At 40.2% G+C, this 13,405-nt stretch overlaps 2 long non-coding RNA genes across 2 annotated transcripts in view; one reads left to right on the top strand and one right to left on the bottom strand.

The window, feature by feature from the left end:
* LOC145438973 (uncharacterized) overlaps window positions 1-13,405 on the bottom strand; it is a 184,586-nt gene that overhangs the window by 38,869 nt on the left and 132,312 nt on the right. The window lies entirely within an intron of this gene.
* Window positions 12,629-13,318, top strand: LOC145438971 (uncharacterized). The gene is made up of 2 exons (XR_013915061.1): window positions 12,629-13,090; window positions 13,190-13,318. It is a non-coding gene; the product is annotated as an uncharacterized LOC145438971 (long non-coding RNA).

Raw genomic sequence — 13,405 nt, 5'->3', positions numbered from 1 at the left:
TTCTCTCAAAGCCGCGCACAATAAAGAAACGGTGATTTACTCTCTCCTATTCATAAAATTACCGAGCAACCGGGGCTCAATAGGTCTGTGCCCCTAAGGTGTGATGTAACAATCGTATCTATATCTGAACTCGGTTACCGTCATATGCGTTTAGTCGACCTTTGCTGGTATAGGTCGATTTTGACGGTGTTTCACACCATGAAAACTCTTGAAACTTGGTATGTCATGTCGTGATGGTGGTATTTAACATTGCCCCAAGTTTCAGGGTTTCTACTTAAAGTTTAGGGTAGTAAATCCGTTTCCGAAGTTGAGTGTGTGCTGATCCGTCATGTATCGCAAACAGATTTTACTCGAAAGCCGGTATTGGTATCCATTGATTTTGACGATGTTCAATACTGAGATCGGTTATGACATTTGGCACGGTAAGTTTTAATGTTAGTATCGAACGCTGTACCAAGTTTTAAGTTTGTCACTGAACTATGTTAGTGGTAATTTCGTTTCCTAAGTCGAGTGAGAGCTGACTCGTCATTTATCGCTAACAGATTTTACGCAAGGCCGGTATTGGTCTCTATTGATTTTAACGATGCTCCTTACCTAGATCTGTCATATGAGATTTTGCACGGTGTGTTTTGATTTTAGTATCGAACGCTGTGCCAAGTCTCAAGGTTGACACTCAATGATTAGGGCAGTAATTTCGTTATCAAGGTCGAATATGGTAGAGATGTGCTCAGATCTGACACTTTAGCCTACAGCGCATTGCGGATTTCACGCAAAAGCCGGTGTATCTGTGGTAACGTTAACTGTGTTCCATACTGAGATAGGTGACGAGATGATGATATCATTCTCATTTGCATTCAAATATTTACTTTGATATTATATTCTCCAATGTCAATTTCACCGTGAAATTGTGGCCTTCAAGCCATTTGCTTACAACCCCCTGTCAAGCGCGATAGCTATTTCGTTTTCGATGTCGGCTAACAGCTGATCACTTGATCAGCCTATTCCTCAGTAAATTTTACGCAAAATTCGGTCTGTTTGCATTATTTTGACAGTGTACCATACCGAAAAGGGCCATGAGGCTACTTCTCGATGATGTCATGTAACAGTGTACGGCTTTCACCCACGTATATATTCGGTAATATATTTTCCAAAGGCGATTTCGCAGCAGACCTATAGACAGTAATAAAACCATATGTGTCGTGTTACAGTCTCCAGTTTCAAGGCCAAAATCTCCTATGCTGTACCGAGACCGAGTTTCCGAGACTGCTATTCTTGGTTCTTCAGAATGATGTTTTGGATTCAATATGACAGGCCCAATGTATGAGATAACAATTGGGTATGTGTCCGAACTCGTTGACCTTTCCAATTAGGCTTACGCAATCTCTCGAGTTATAGTCATTTCCATTTCTGCAGATAATTAGTCAGGTCTAGTGCGAACATGAACCGCGTTGAATCTTTGATCCGTACGCCGTTTACGCAGTTACCACACTTCAAGTCACAGCTCACCGGCAGACCTCTCGTGGCACATACGTTAAAATCACTGTTGTCGGGAAATTCATGTTACCGTAACATCATTAAGTTACTTGTTTACGTTGTAAAACGTCATTGTGACGTCATCTTGATAAAAAGTCGCTTGCAGCCCTTGCCCCACCACCAGAGATGAGCGGATTTGAAATTTCGATGTCCTAATCCAATCCAAATCCGAACCTTCAAATCCAAATCCAAATCCTAATCCATAATTTTTTCATATTCAAGTCCGTGTCCAATCCTAATCCGATTTCAACTGAAAATTCAGAAAATATACTAATTTATGCAATGGAGGGATTCGAAAATTTTCTTTAACAACCAATGATTCACTTGATTCAAGATAACTTAGTAACCATATGTACATTAATAACTGATCTGAATAAAGTTTGTCGCCATTCGCCACACGACATTTCAATCTTCCAGAAAATAGATTAATCCAATCCAAATCCTAATCCGTTCTGAAAAAAATGTCTAATCCAAATCCAATCCAAATCCGACAAAATTTCACAAATCCTGTTTTTTCAAAACCTAATCCTAATCCATGCTCATCTCTGCCCACCACCCGATATTGTCACGAGCCGCCACTGATATTTTCTAGTAGTGAAACTATACGCCTCTTTCCACAAAGAGCACAAAGAGACGCGTAACATTGTTTCGATACTTTCTTGCCACCATGGTAACCTTGAAGCAGAGAATCCTTCAGTAATGAAGATGTAGGATGGATACAATATTCCAGCACTAGGCCAATACTAGAAATGCTTTATGTTGGATGAAACGATCCCGGGCGATGTCCAAATTACAACATGAATATAGCCTACCCATATACACAGCACCGTAACTGCCGCACCCCAAACCCCCCAATTGGGGGGGGCCCGAGCTCGAAGGGGGCCCAAAATTATTTCGTGAATGAGCATAAATCATAGAGTATTTTTTGAAAATTTATGCAAACTTTTCAATTTTTTTCGCGCTGCGCGCGAATTCCAGTAGCCATTTGTCTTTATTATTGGGTATTGGGCCATTACCACGCCACGACCCACCAAGACATACAATCAAGTTTTGGGCCATATAACATGCGACTCCAAGAAGTGTGCCAGAACGATCGGCAGCGAGAAAACCTTGGTCGAAAAGGTCTATGCCCTTATGCAGATCGAAGACTTCGTTATATACACAAAATACATCATCATCATCATTGGTTTATTAGCAATTTTATCAGTTCAATACACCACAAAAAATGCGATACAATGAATAGACAGGAAGATGTCGAAGCGACTTGGATTTGTCAATGGAATCGGACACCCACCTTGGCCTAGGCGTAGTAAAGAGGAGGCATGCACACTGAATGAAAGTAAAGAATACAGTATAGAAAAAGAAAGCGACAAGAAATAGGGCGGCATGTCATGGGAAGCGAGATCGATAGGTCAGTCGTGGTCCGGTAATCTTGAGGATGGACTGTAATTATTTAGTAGTAATTGCTTGTATTTCGACTTGAATGTGGACATGCTCGTCGACTGTCGGATGTCCGGCGGGATACTGTTCCACACATCAGGTCCGGCATATTTGATGGAGCGATGATCTTTTCGGTCGATCATATGATATTTGGACGACGTGGACGCGCGTGTGTTGTACTTGTGCGCTTTTGATTCAGAGGTAAAGAAGTCATTGAAATATTCGGGGCAACGACCGTGGTGAAACTGATACATAAACTTGGCGATCTCTAGTTTCCGCATATCTTCTATGTTTAGGACGCCGAATCTCTTCAGCAGCGACTTATTGGGTGGGCAGCCAGGCCCCTTTGGGGCCCTAGCTATGATTCGGAGCACTTTATGCTGTAGTTTCTGCAGTGGCTTGAGTGCAGTTTTACTGGCAGCCCCCCAACAGAGGATGCCATAATGTAACTTCGATTGGATTAAGGATTTAAAGAGTATAGGTTTAATTGTCCATGGGCGCCTAAATGACTGGCGCCGAATGTTGCTGTCTTTGCAATCTGAACCTCACAAGACAAATATCATCCTGCTGGGAAAAAATTTATGCCAGTGAAGAATACCAATTTGAAATCGTGTGCGTCTCTTAGTTTAGAAGCTCACGTTTGGGCGATTCTATATTCTTTGTTACAGCAGACTGGAAGTCACGAAATAACATCATGTAACGAAGTCATATCAACGGGTCCGCCCGCCTAAGATGTTTAATTATTATTTACGGGCCCTCCCGTTTTGAAGACACTTCACTCGGCTCTACCGGTGATTCTAATTACGTGAGTAGAGAGGACAATAAATTGATAGCATAATATATATGCAATCGCCGATCTGATTGACCGATTTTATCATAAATTATCGAAAATTTTCGCGCTTCGCGCTGCCTCACAATGCAGTACGGATGTAACACACCTCACTCAGCTCTACCGGCAAATCTGATTACGTGAGCAGAGAGAAGATAAAAATAGATAACAATATATATGCAATTTCCGATCTTACTGACCGATTCAATCATGAATTCTAGAAATTTTCCGCGCTTCGCGCGCTTAGGCGACAAAAGCTGATTCAGTAAACAAACTCCCAACAATATGATAAATAGCAGTAAACAGGGTATCGCCGGAGGGGAGTCTGGGGGGCGAAGCCCCCCAGAAGTTCGGCCTATAACCCTATGGGGGGCCTAAGACCAAAGTTTTGGGGGGGGCCTGACGAAGTGCTGTTACGGCCCTGCATATACAGAGAATTTTTCAACAATAAGGATGTAGGATAGATAGAATCCTTGGGACGTGCAACTTTTCAACGCCACAATGTTATATCACAGCAGTATGCCAATACTAGAAATACTTTATGATGGATGAAACGATAATAGAATTAAATACGCATCGATTCAAGGACATATCGAGATTATCAGTGATTGTACATGAGCCATCGCCCTCACCGGTGGCCATTGTGACGACATTGTCCTCGTGGTTTCATAGTCAGTTTCTTTCCAGTTGATTGCTTGTTCATGTAATTAGGGATTTGTATCTCATCTTATCTGAGCCATGAATTAGGGAGAATAGTTGAATATCGGTTGTAATTTAGATGTTAGACTATGGTTTATATTGACAGGGTCTCAAGGGCGTATTTATAGTTAACAAATATAGGACGATAGAAGAGGTGAGGCACTGACAAGTCAATCCTTGCCTGTGATGGCACGATACATTATAACAACTCAGAAAGTATAATTAATGGTGTCATTCGAATGGTATTATCGCACTAATGCATATGTTTTTATATCACCTATGACCCTTTTCCACATATGTTTTTAGCAATGAAAAGAATATTTCAGCCTTCGAGAATAAATAAATGGCAAGCAATGCCTTGCCGAAAAAAATTTTCACCCAATGATATCGCTGCAGCCATGAGTCGTCACCCTAATGTACATCCAGGGACGAAAGGATTTTGGAAATTAATTGCAGGTGATCTCATGGGGTCTAGTCGTTTCGGTGGCTCGAAAGAGAGACGTTTTATACGGCGCTTGATGGCCATATATGATCAAAATAGGGCTTTTATATTGCATCAGCGGGATGAAATTCTACGTGCATGTTGTACCGAGCCGTCCAGGAACCTCATCCCTTGCTACTCCGATAGTGAGACCAAGACAGTAGCAGATTGTATTCAGAGTAACGCGTCCACGCCAGCCCAGTGAGCTTACGGTAAAATTTTCAGGTCCAGCTGATTCAAATAGCAATGGTCGTTCTCAAATTTCTACTACATCTTATTAATCCCTTGCTATTGACAATAGCAATGATACGGCAAGCGAGAATTTTGGTCAGATGGAAGATTTCTCGGAAAACATTCATCATGAGCACCCGCTCAAATGCAAACGCGAATGGACCAACAGTTGTTTATTGCCGCGTGAATGTAATTTCAAAATGTCTGACAAAAATTGGAATGACATTGTTAATTCTGTTTGTACTCGTGATAAAACTTTTCGTTGTTGGGCTGATATCATACTCAGTCGGTTTAGAGACTGCAATCCCTACTGCAGTTTTGCTTTCAAGCGCCATGCTTTCAATAAAGTGTAGACAAAACGGCGACTTTTCGTCTGTTATGGGTACTGCGCAATCCCGGGCTGTCATTGTGAATTTAAAGCGTCTAGTTACGCTACTGAACCTTGTCGGATCCTTGGCACATTTTCTGAAACCATCAAACACACTGGTACTGGATCTACAAAAGTAACTGGAAAACGAAGAGCATCTAGCAAAATTAATGGAAAGTAATAAAGCTAGAAAGATCTATATTGAGAGCTTAAAGGAGATTCCTGTAGACATTGGGAATCTCGAAATCGCGACAACTTTCCATCGATGCAGATGCTACAAAAAATCAGGCAAGAAGCTTTGAAAATTAATGTACTGGATAAGGACCAATGGGACACGTTGTACCAGATTTCCCAAAATCAGAACGATAGAGATAAACATAAACGAATACGTGGGACCCTGCAAAAGATTTGTCGGCAACGACCACAGGGCTTAATGCTATGGTCATTAGAAACTGTCAAAATATTCCATAATTTAAGTGCAATTGACATCGCGTACATTGATGCATCTGGTGGTATCGATTATGGAATGGAGGGTACTTTATACATTTACGAAATTGTAGTCCGTCACCCAGTTCAGAAAAAGGCACCCTTGGCATTTGCGTCATTTGTGAGCGACAAACACAACACTACAACGATATCCTATATCTTCTTGAAGAATGCTGTAATGCCGAGAAAAGTTCGTACGACGGCAAAATTTCTGCGAGACTTTTCATATGCGATGGAGGTATTGTAATAAGAAAAGCAATTATCAGAAATTGGAGGGATGAAAGCGTTCTGACATATTCGAAATGTTGCTTTCGAATCGTTTCTGGCACTGCGACGGCTCGTGATTTGGAAAAGCCCTTGCTTCGCTTCTGCGCGAGTCACGCGATGAAAAGTGTGAAAAGTTTTTGCTTAAAATCGCAGTGTTTACAAGGATTATTGATAACATTATTGGTAATATTTAGTATTAGCGCATCCAAATAATCGATCATCAGGGAGCCACACAATTCAGCTACCTCCTTATCTTGAAAAATCTTCTAGTCACCAGACATGTCTATACAGCTAATCTATACACTAGACCGTGATCTTCAAGTTTTCTGTAGTTCAAAATGATTGGAAAAATATTCACGCAATAACTCATTCCAATGGACTCGGCAGCCAAGTGTCGTGTAAGGGGTCACCGAGATATGCTTGCTTGTATAAAGCCGAGACCTGCAGGCCTATATAGTCGAGAAATGATTCGATGACGAATTCACATGCGTGAAATGATTTCCGCTTCGGAGCTACGTCCTCCTTTAAGAGGATTTGTCCTGCCTTTTCAGGTTTTTTAAAATGTCCTCCTTTTTGGCAATTGGTCCTCCTTTACCGCTTTTAGAGCTAAGATAATGGAGAGATTCGAGTGAAAATGTGCATGAATGACGCTAAATAGGAAATTCGTGGTTCGAACGAAAGTAACGACCTTTTTGTTTAGTCAACCGACCACGAAGTGGGAAAAATTTACCCTTTTTCATGATTTTCCTCCGGTATTCTAAGTTTGAAAATTTTGAAAAAGTGTCCTCCTTTCCCAATTCCAAAATATGGTAACCCTAACCGTAATTGAATGGCAGTATGTCCACTATCCAGCAATGTTCAAAATAAGTGCATTCTGTTTACCTATATATCTATAACATGTAAGTTTGTTTCAGTTTTTCCGCTGAATTGAGTGCCTATTGTGTGCCTTCATTACTTAATGTGAAATACAGGACATGACCCGTTATGCTCTCGGTATATCACTGTGTCAGATTTATTCCTCACTTGAGCATTGATTGGCAAATCGTCAGTAAGCTCATGCTAAATATCTTTCGAAAGTATTCACACAATTATGCCATAATTATTATACAACTTTTGAATTTTTTTAAATGGCATTTATTAGAACGACAAACGCGCATCGCGAAAATGTGATTTAAAACTATAGCTATTTATGCAAGGCAAGAAAAAAATCACATTTACAAGTATTTAAAAAAGTTGTTGTGCTTGATAAAGAGTGATCATAATTTGTCGAAACTATGAGGCATAGAAACCATGCGAGAGGATAAATGCATCGTGTCATCATAAAAGATGTCGCACATGTTTATGCAGCTAGCGGACATTTGATGTGCCACAACTATGGCTGGAATTTAACCATGATTGATCTGATATCACAGCAGTTGGGTTGTGTAGTCTAATCCAGGTTTTTAAGTATACTCCTGATAAATAGGCTATTGATCATGTCATTGCCTAAGTCGCAAATCAAAACAGAGTTAGATTTTCCTTCAAATGTTGAAAAAGATGAATAGCAACATATAATGAGTCTGTCATGGTAATAGGAATGACCAATCGCCTAACGATGCATTCGTGTTACAGCGATGGAGCGTGCCACTACGTTGCTCCCACCATCAAGTGGCGATATTAACATGGACAAGGGGCCCAAGATGTAAATAACTATATATTAAGCGGGCTATAGAATGTCTGTGGTTGCCATAACAACTTGCTTCCATAGCGAAATACCAAGCTACGACTTCCTGAACTATTACTATATTCCCTTTAACACGCGAATAGTTTGCTGCGTCCATTGTCTGTAACCAAGTCACTCGGTGTCAAGTCGAATCATCTTCATTTTGTCATCAAGTCAGTAATACTACGGAAGGTCGAGTCCAAGTCCAGGTCACAATTTTCACTCAGGAATCACCTGCATATCGTAAATAGGCAATGTGACGTATCTGATCTTCCATCGCATGGTTTCAAGATTTCGAAAGTGACGTGATAGTGAAGTTTAATGAGCAGTATTTTGGTTTTCGAAGCAATTTCAGAGTGAATTACAACTTTTAAAATCAGGAGAAAAGATTGTGACACTTAAATATTGTCACAAAATTCAAAATCCAAAATATCGACGCGGTTCGTACAAAATGGTCTCGCGGGCCGCGTGTTTGAGACATGTCACTTGTCTTAAATGCAACTAGTCCTGTAGAATTTGGTCTAAAAATGGGTCAACCTAGAAAAAATTCTTATAACGACGTATCATATACCGTTGGAAAGATAATTTTACAAGCTTTTCATTGATAGGTTTTGTCACTTTTTTTACCTTGGGGAAAAAAAGTTATGACCAAAAACGTGCCAAGTGGTAAAATTTGAAATTGGGGAAAAATTAACATAAAAATATGAACAAAAGGCTGGAAACTAATGAATTATTAACAGAAAAGCAGGATATAGATGCAAAAGGAGTAAATGAAAACAAAAATATAATTATATATATGTTTCAGGGAGTAAGAGTGAGCAGGACAGGGGATGTGGGGGGGGGGGGCAAGTAGAGCTGTCGTTGTTCGTTATAACTTCATTATGTTATTGTTTATTTACTATGGTCCGTCTCATTTACCTTGCTTGTTTTTTTAAATAGTGCGTAGTCAAAAAGAAACAGCAATTCGCGTTAAGTGTAGAAAAGGCTATCGGACTGGAGATTCAATGTGTCCCATTGGAGCTTATTTCTGCGAGAGTGATAGTACCACACACCCTTTCGACTAGAGTTGCATTTAAAACAAAAATTAAATAAAAACAAACATGTTTAAAAGAAGGACCTAATTTAAAACATGTTTTTTGTTTTCAAACCATGACGTCACGAATATTCAATTGTGACGTCATGGATTGAAATTGACTATTGAAAATATAGGGTAAATATAACCTCTTTGACGAAATATCTGTACTACAACGGTTCAACCGACTATTTTGAGGGTTCCAACTTACATCCATCCCACAACGATATACGTCGGCCAAATTGGGTGGTAATTGTCCGTCTGCTCATACAACATGATTTTGGAGTGTACACAATTATGGCATAATTTTATAGCTTAAAAAATACAATTTTTTTTTTTAAATATGGCTTTTGTTAAAAATATTTTTTAAACAAATTGTTTTACAACAGTGTTTCTTTTAAATGCAACCCTACTTTGGACACTATAATTGGTCATTCATTGAAACTGGATTGTGAAACGCTGATCGCAACTTTTCAGAAAAATTAGGAAAATGGCCATATTACGTACATCCACACATCATGCCGTAATTTATTGGAAAACAATGCAAGATCCAAGAAACGTTTGTGGTGACTTTATCAAAAAATTGGTATTTCTTCACTTGCAAATAATTTTTCTCTGAGAAATGTTATTTGACCTGTCGGGTTCAGATTGCCACGATAGAATAATTAGATACGAGTCATTTAGGCAGCTATGGACAATTAGATAGGCTTATATTTATTTCGAAGTTCACGGTCAACATAAGGGCAATCCTTTTCGGCAAAGGTTTTCTCGCAGGCGATCTATTGGCACACTTTTCAGATTACTATATTGGCAAATACTCCGTATGTTTTGTGCATCGCGGCGTCGTAATGGTCGAAGTCGAAATGCCTATTTTTATTTTCTATAAATCCTGCTTTTTTTCATGGGGGAAGGGTACTCAATAATTAAAAATTTGGCTACATGAAATCCCGTCCAGCGCGAAAATAGTTTTGCTTCATTACAGTAGAACTCACATCAACAGGAAGGCCGTCTGAGATGGAATATCCTGCTGTGTGGACTCATTTTATTTGCTAAATTGCCAATAGCCCGCTGATACAAATATTTGGCTGTATAAACGCGTTTTGTTGGGCATTGTGTAAAAAATAAATGGTTGGATTAGTAAAGTCAATCACGAAGACTTCGTAATGTTCGCAAAAATCCGTTTTCGCTTGTAATATGGGCCTACATAACCATTTCCCCTAATAACTCCAAGGTGAGCTGCTAGATATAAATTAACAGGCTTGACGTTATATGTTCAATAAAAAAAATCGTTTGTCAATTTTGGTGTCATCATTGTTGCGATCATACCCAAATGTGTCGTCGGAAGCTTTATGCCCTATTATTACATTCGCCACCACCTTTCTTTGCCTAAATGGATTTTCAGCACTCGTTGATATGAAATCGGAGGCGCAGATTTTAAAGACACGACCACGTTTTTCAAAAAATGCAGTTAAATAATTAGCTTTGAAATAATAAAAGTCAACCCAATTTCTGCATACATAGAATGCTGTTATTTTCAAGAAAAATAATTTTATTGCTGTTTATCACTAGCCTACAGTTATCATTTGCACATGACAGATGACAATTGTACGATAATTGAGCTAAATTGGAACTTGAACTTCGTGGGGGGACCACGGGGGTCCGTGACGGTCCAAAAGGGGTCCGCGCGGGGCCTACGATATTCACGGCCTTATCTGGTACATTATGCTTGCAAGAGCTAACAGGCCGATGCTCACAAAACAGAAATTCGCGATTTCGCTTCTCGCTACCAGACGCATCGCCTCAGATAAGCTGTATATATTCGTACAACAGGTCATATCAGTACCTTACCGTCAGAAAGTGACAAAAGACAACCTCGTAGATGCAGTTATCCACCGATTGCAGAAGTAGGCTAAGTAGTGAGAAAACACCGACATGCTCATGTAAACCATTTTATTGCATGGTAAAATCAATTCAAGCACGTGAAGAAGAATTGGTACACATGTCATATTAGAAACTACTTGCAATAACCAACTTGTATCAAAAACAAACTTGCAGCATACAAGCTACGGCCATAAGTACCGGTAATGAGAATGAAATGCATCACCGAAGAATGCAAGCTACGTCTTGCTCAACTGTCGTTGTTTTAAAGTCCGTTTTTAAAGCATTTTTCTCACAGAGGCATTAACTAGCTTCTGCATGTTATTGTAATATATATTCACAATGTTTTTGTCGCCAATTTCAAAGCTTGATCTCGATGATCATAACATGCAAAGTGCAACGCCCCCCCCCCAAATAAAAAACGATGCAAAACTTATTCACTGCGACTTAGGGAGAGGACAGATGATTTTATCAGAACAATCTAGGATTAAAAAACTGGATGAAACAAACTCGGCAAGTGGTTCTGAGGGAGTAAGCAGGCCCCCACGATCGAGTAAGTCGGAATAGCGTGAACTTGCTTCACAATTTACCCAGCAACTACGCACGACACCGTCTCACTGTAAGGAGATAGGAATGATTCGGTCATTTCAATAGCCACTTCTTCAATGACTTTTTTGAAATGGTAAAAATGACTTGAGCTTGATGTCAATTTTTAGGATGGAACAGAGCAGTATTATCTTTTCAGAATTGGTAACTTCTGTTGAACCAACCAGAAACCTCCCCCCACACATTAGCCTATACCGTGAGAATCGTCAACCAAGCATTAATCAGGTTCAAGAATGAAGCCATATCTTCCACGAGAGGCAAGTAACTTTTGCAAGCTGCAATAGTCGACTCATAGAATGGAGCAAGAGCTAAGTTGACATTCTGCTTGTTATTGCTTGGATGTAATGAGGCATATATCACTTTTGGCGCTTTCCGCAAATTCGAATCATTACCATGAGATTCCCTGATTTTGTGAAGATCGCTCCATGCAATAAATCCGCCGGGTGATGATACACCTGAAGATTCATCGGTGAATGAGAATGGAGGAAAGACAAATTTCTTGGCTCGAAAAGTTCTTCCAGTGAATTGTGCTCGGATTTGTCTCATACATTTTTGAGATATTTCGGGAAGTTGAATAATGCGCCACGCCACATTCGCGGATCGAAATGTATTCGTCCACTTCCGTCGGGCAACGGTTCGGGTGACGATACTGAGCGACCTTATTCTACTGTATGACCTCGCGCTAAATCGACAAGATGCTAGCGACTGACTGCTCCAATCTACGCCGCCTGATGCATATTCCGCATCCAGCCGAAAATCCGGTCCAGAACACTCTATCTTCAGACGATGACTGCCACGTTCGCATCTGCGGCTGCTCCGCTGACACCCATATCGTTCAGCTGGAAATCTACGCGCGTAACCATGAGGTCTCAAGAACACACAATTTCGTTACCCGACTGCCGACGACGACACCAGCTCACGACGAATATACCGATTCCGTGAATGAGTAACACCCCAGCGATCGCGTTTGCAATTACCGACCGAGGAATTGTAGGACTCCGCGTTCACATGGCTATTACCGATCGAGGTATTGTGACACATGCAACTGGTCACACCTGTATTCTACGGTGACCTTAACTTCCAAGTTGTTTAGCCCCCTCGCTGCGCGACGATCTTGGATCGACTGACTCTTGCGCCACGTCTGCGTCGGTGTAGTTTTAATTGTTATTCTGTGTTTAGGCTTAACTGGTTTATAGGCTAATGCTGTTTATTATAAAACATAAAACTTCTCTGACATGACCAAAAATTATCCTCTGTATTTGGCCTCGTTCCTCAATTACATTATGCACATGACTGATATACCAATTCACATTAACCTGCCTTTCCCTTTCATTGAAACCAAGTGAAATTCCTTTTCCGAGGAGGGGATAATGTAGTTGACTCTGTCAACGTGAATTGGACTTCAGCGTATTATTAGGACTATCATGTGTGGCGAACATACATTGTATCTTACATCTTGTAACTAGTCAAAGCCAGTATCGTTTTTGTGTATTGCGCAAGTTTTAGAAAGATATCTCTGCCTTTTTCGTACCGCGACTATTTCGCGATCCGTATTCCTATTGGCTAAATTTCACAAACTGTGTTACGTAAAACTAAAGTTCTAGAAAGATATCTCTGCCTTTTTCGTACCGCGACTATTTCGCGATCCGTATTCCTATTGGCTAAATTTCACAAACTGTGTTACGTAAAACTAAAGTTCTACATAGATATCTCTGCCTTTTTCGTACCGCGACTATTCCGTATTCCTATTGGCTAAATATTTCATGACGTTGCCCGCAATTCGTTTCCCTCATTGGCCAAATGTTACAACCATT

Source organism: Botryllus schlosseri, chromosome 5, assembly GCF_051294905.1.
Source record: "Botryllus schlosseri isolate E-star chromosome 5, Bs_hap1, whole genome shotgun sequence".
Classification (NCBI taxonomy): domain Eukaryota; kingdom Metazoa; phylum Chordata; class Ascidiacea; order Stolidobranchia; family Styelidae; genus Botryllus; species Botryllus schlosseri.
Note: the sequence above shows the minus strand (reverse complement) of the source record. Positions and strands in the feature narration are given on the sequence as shown.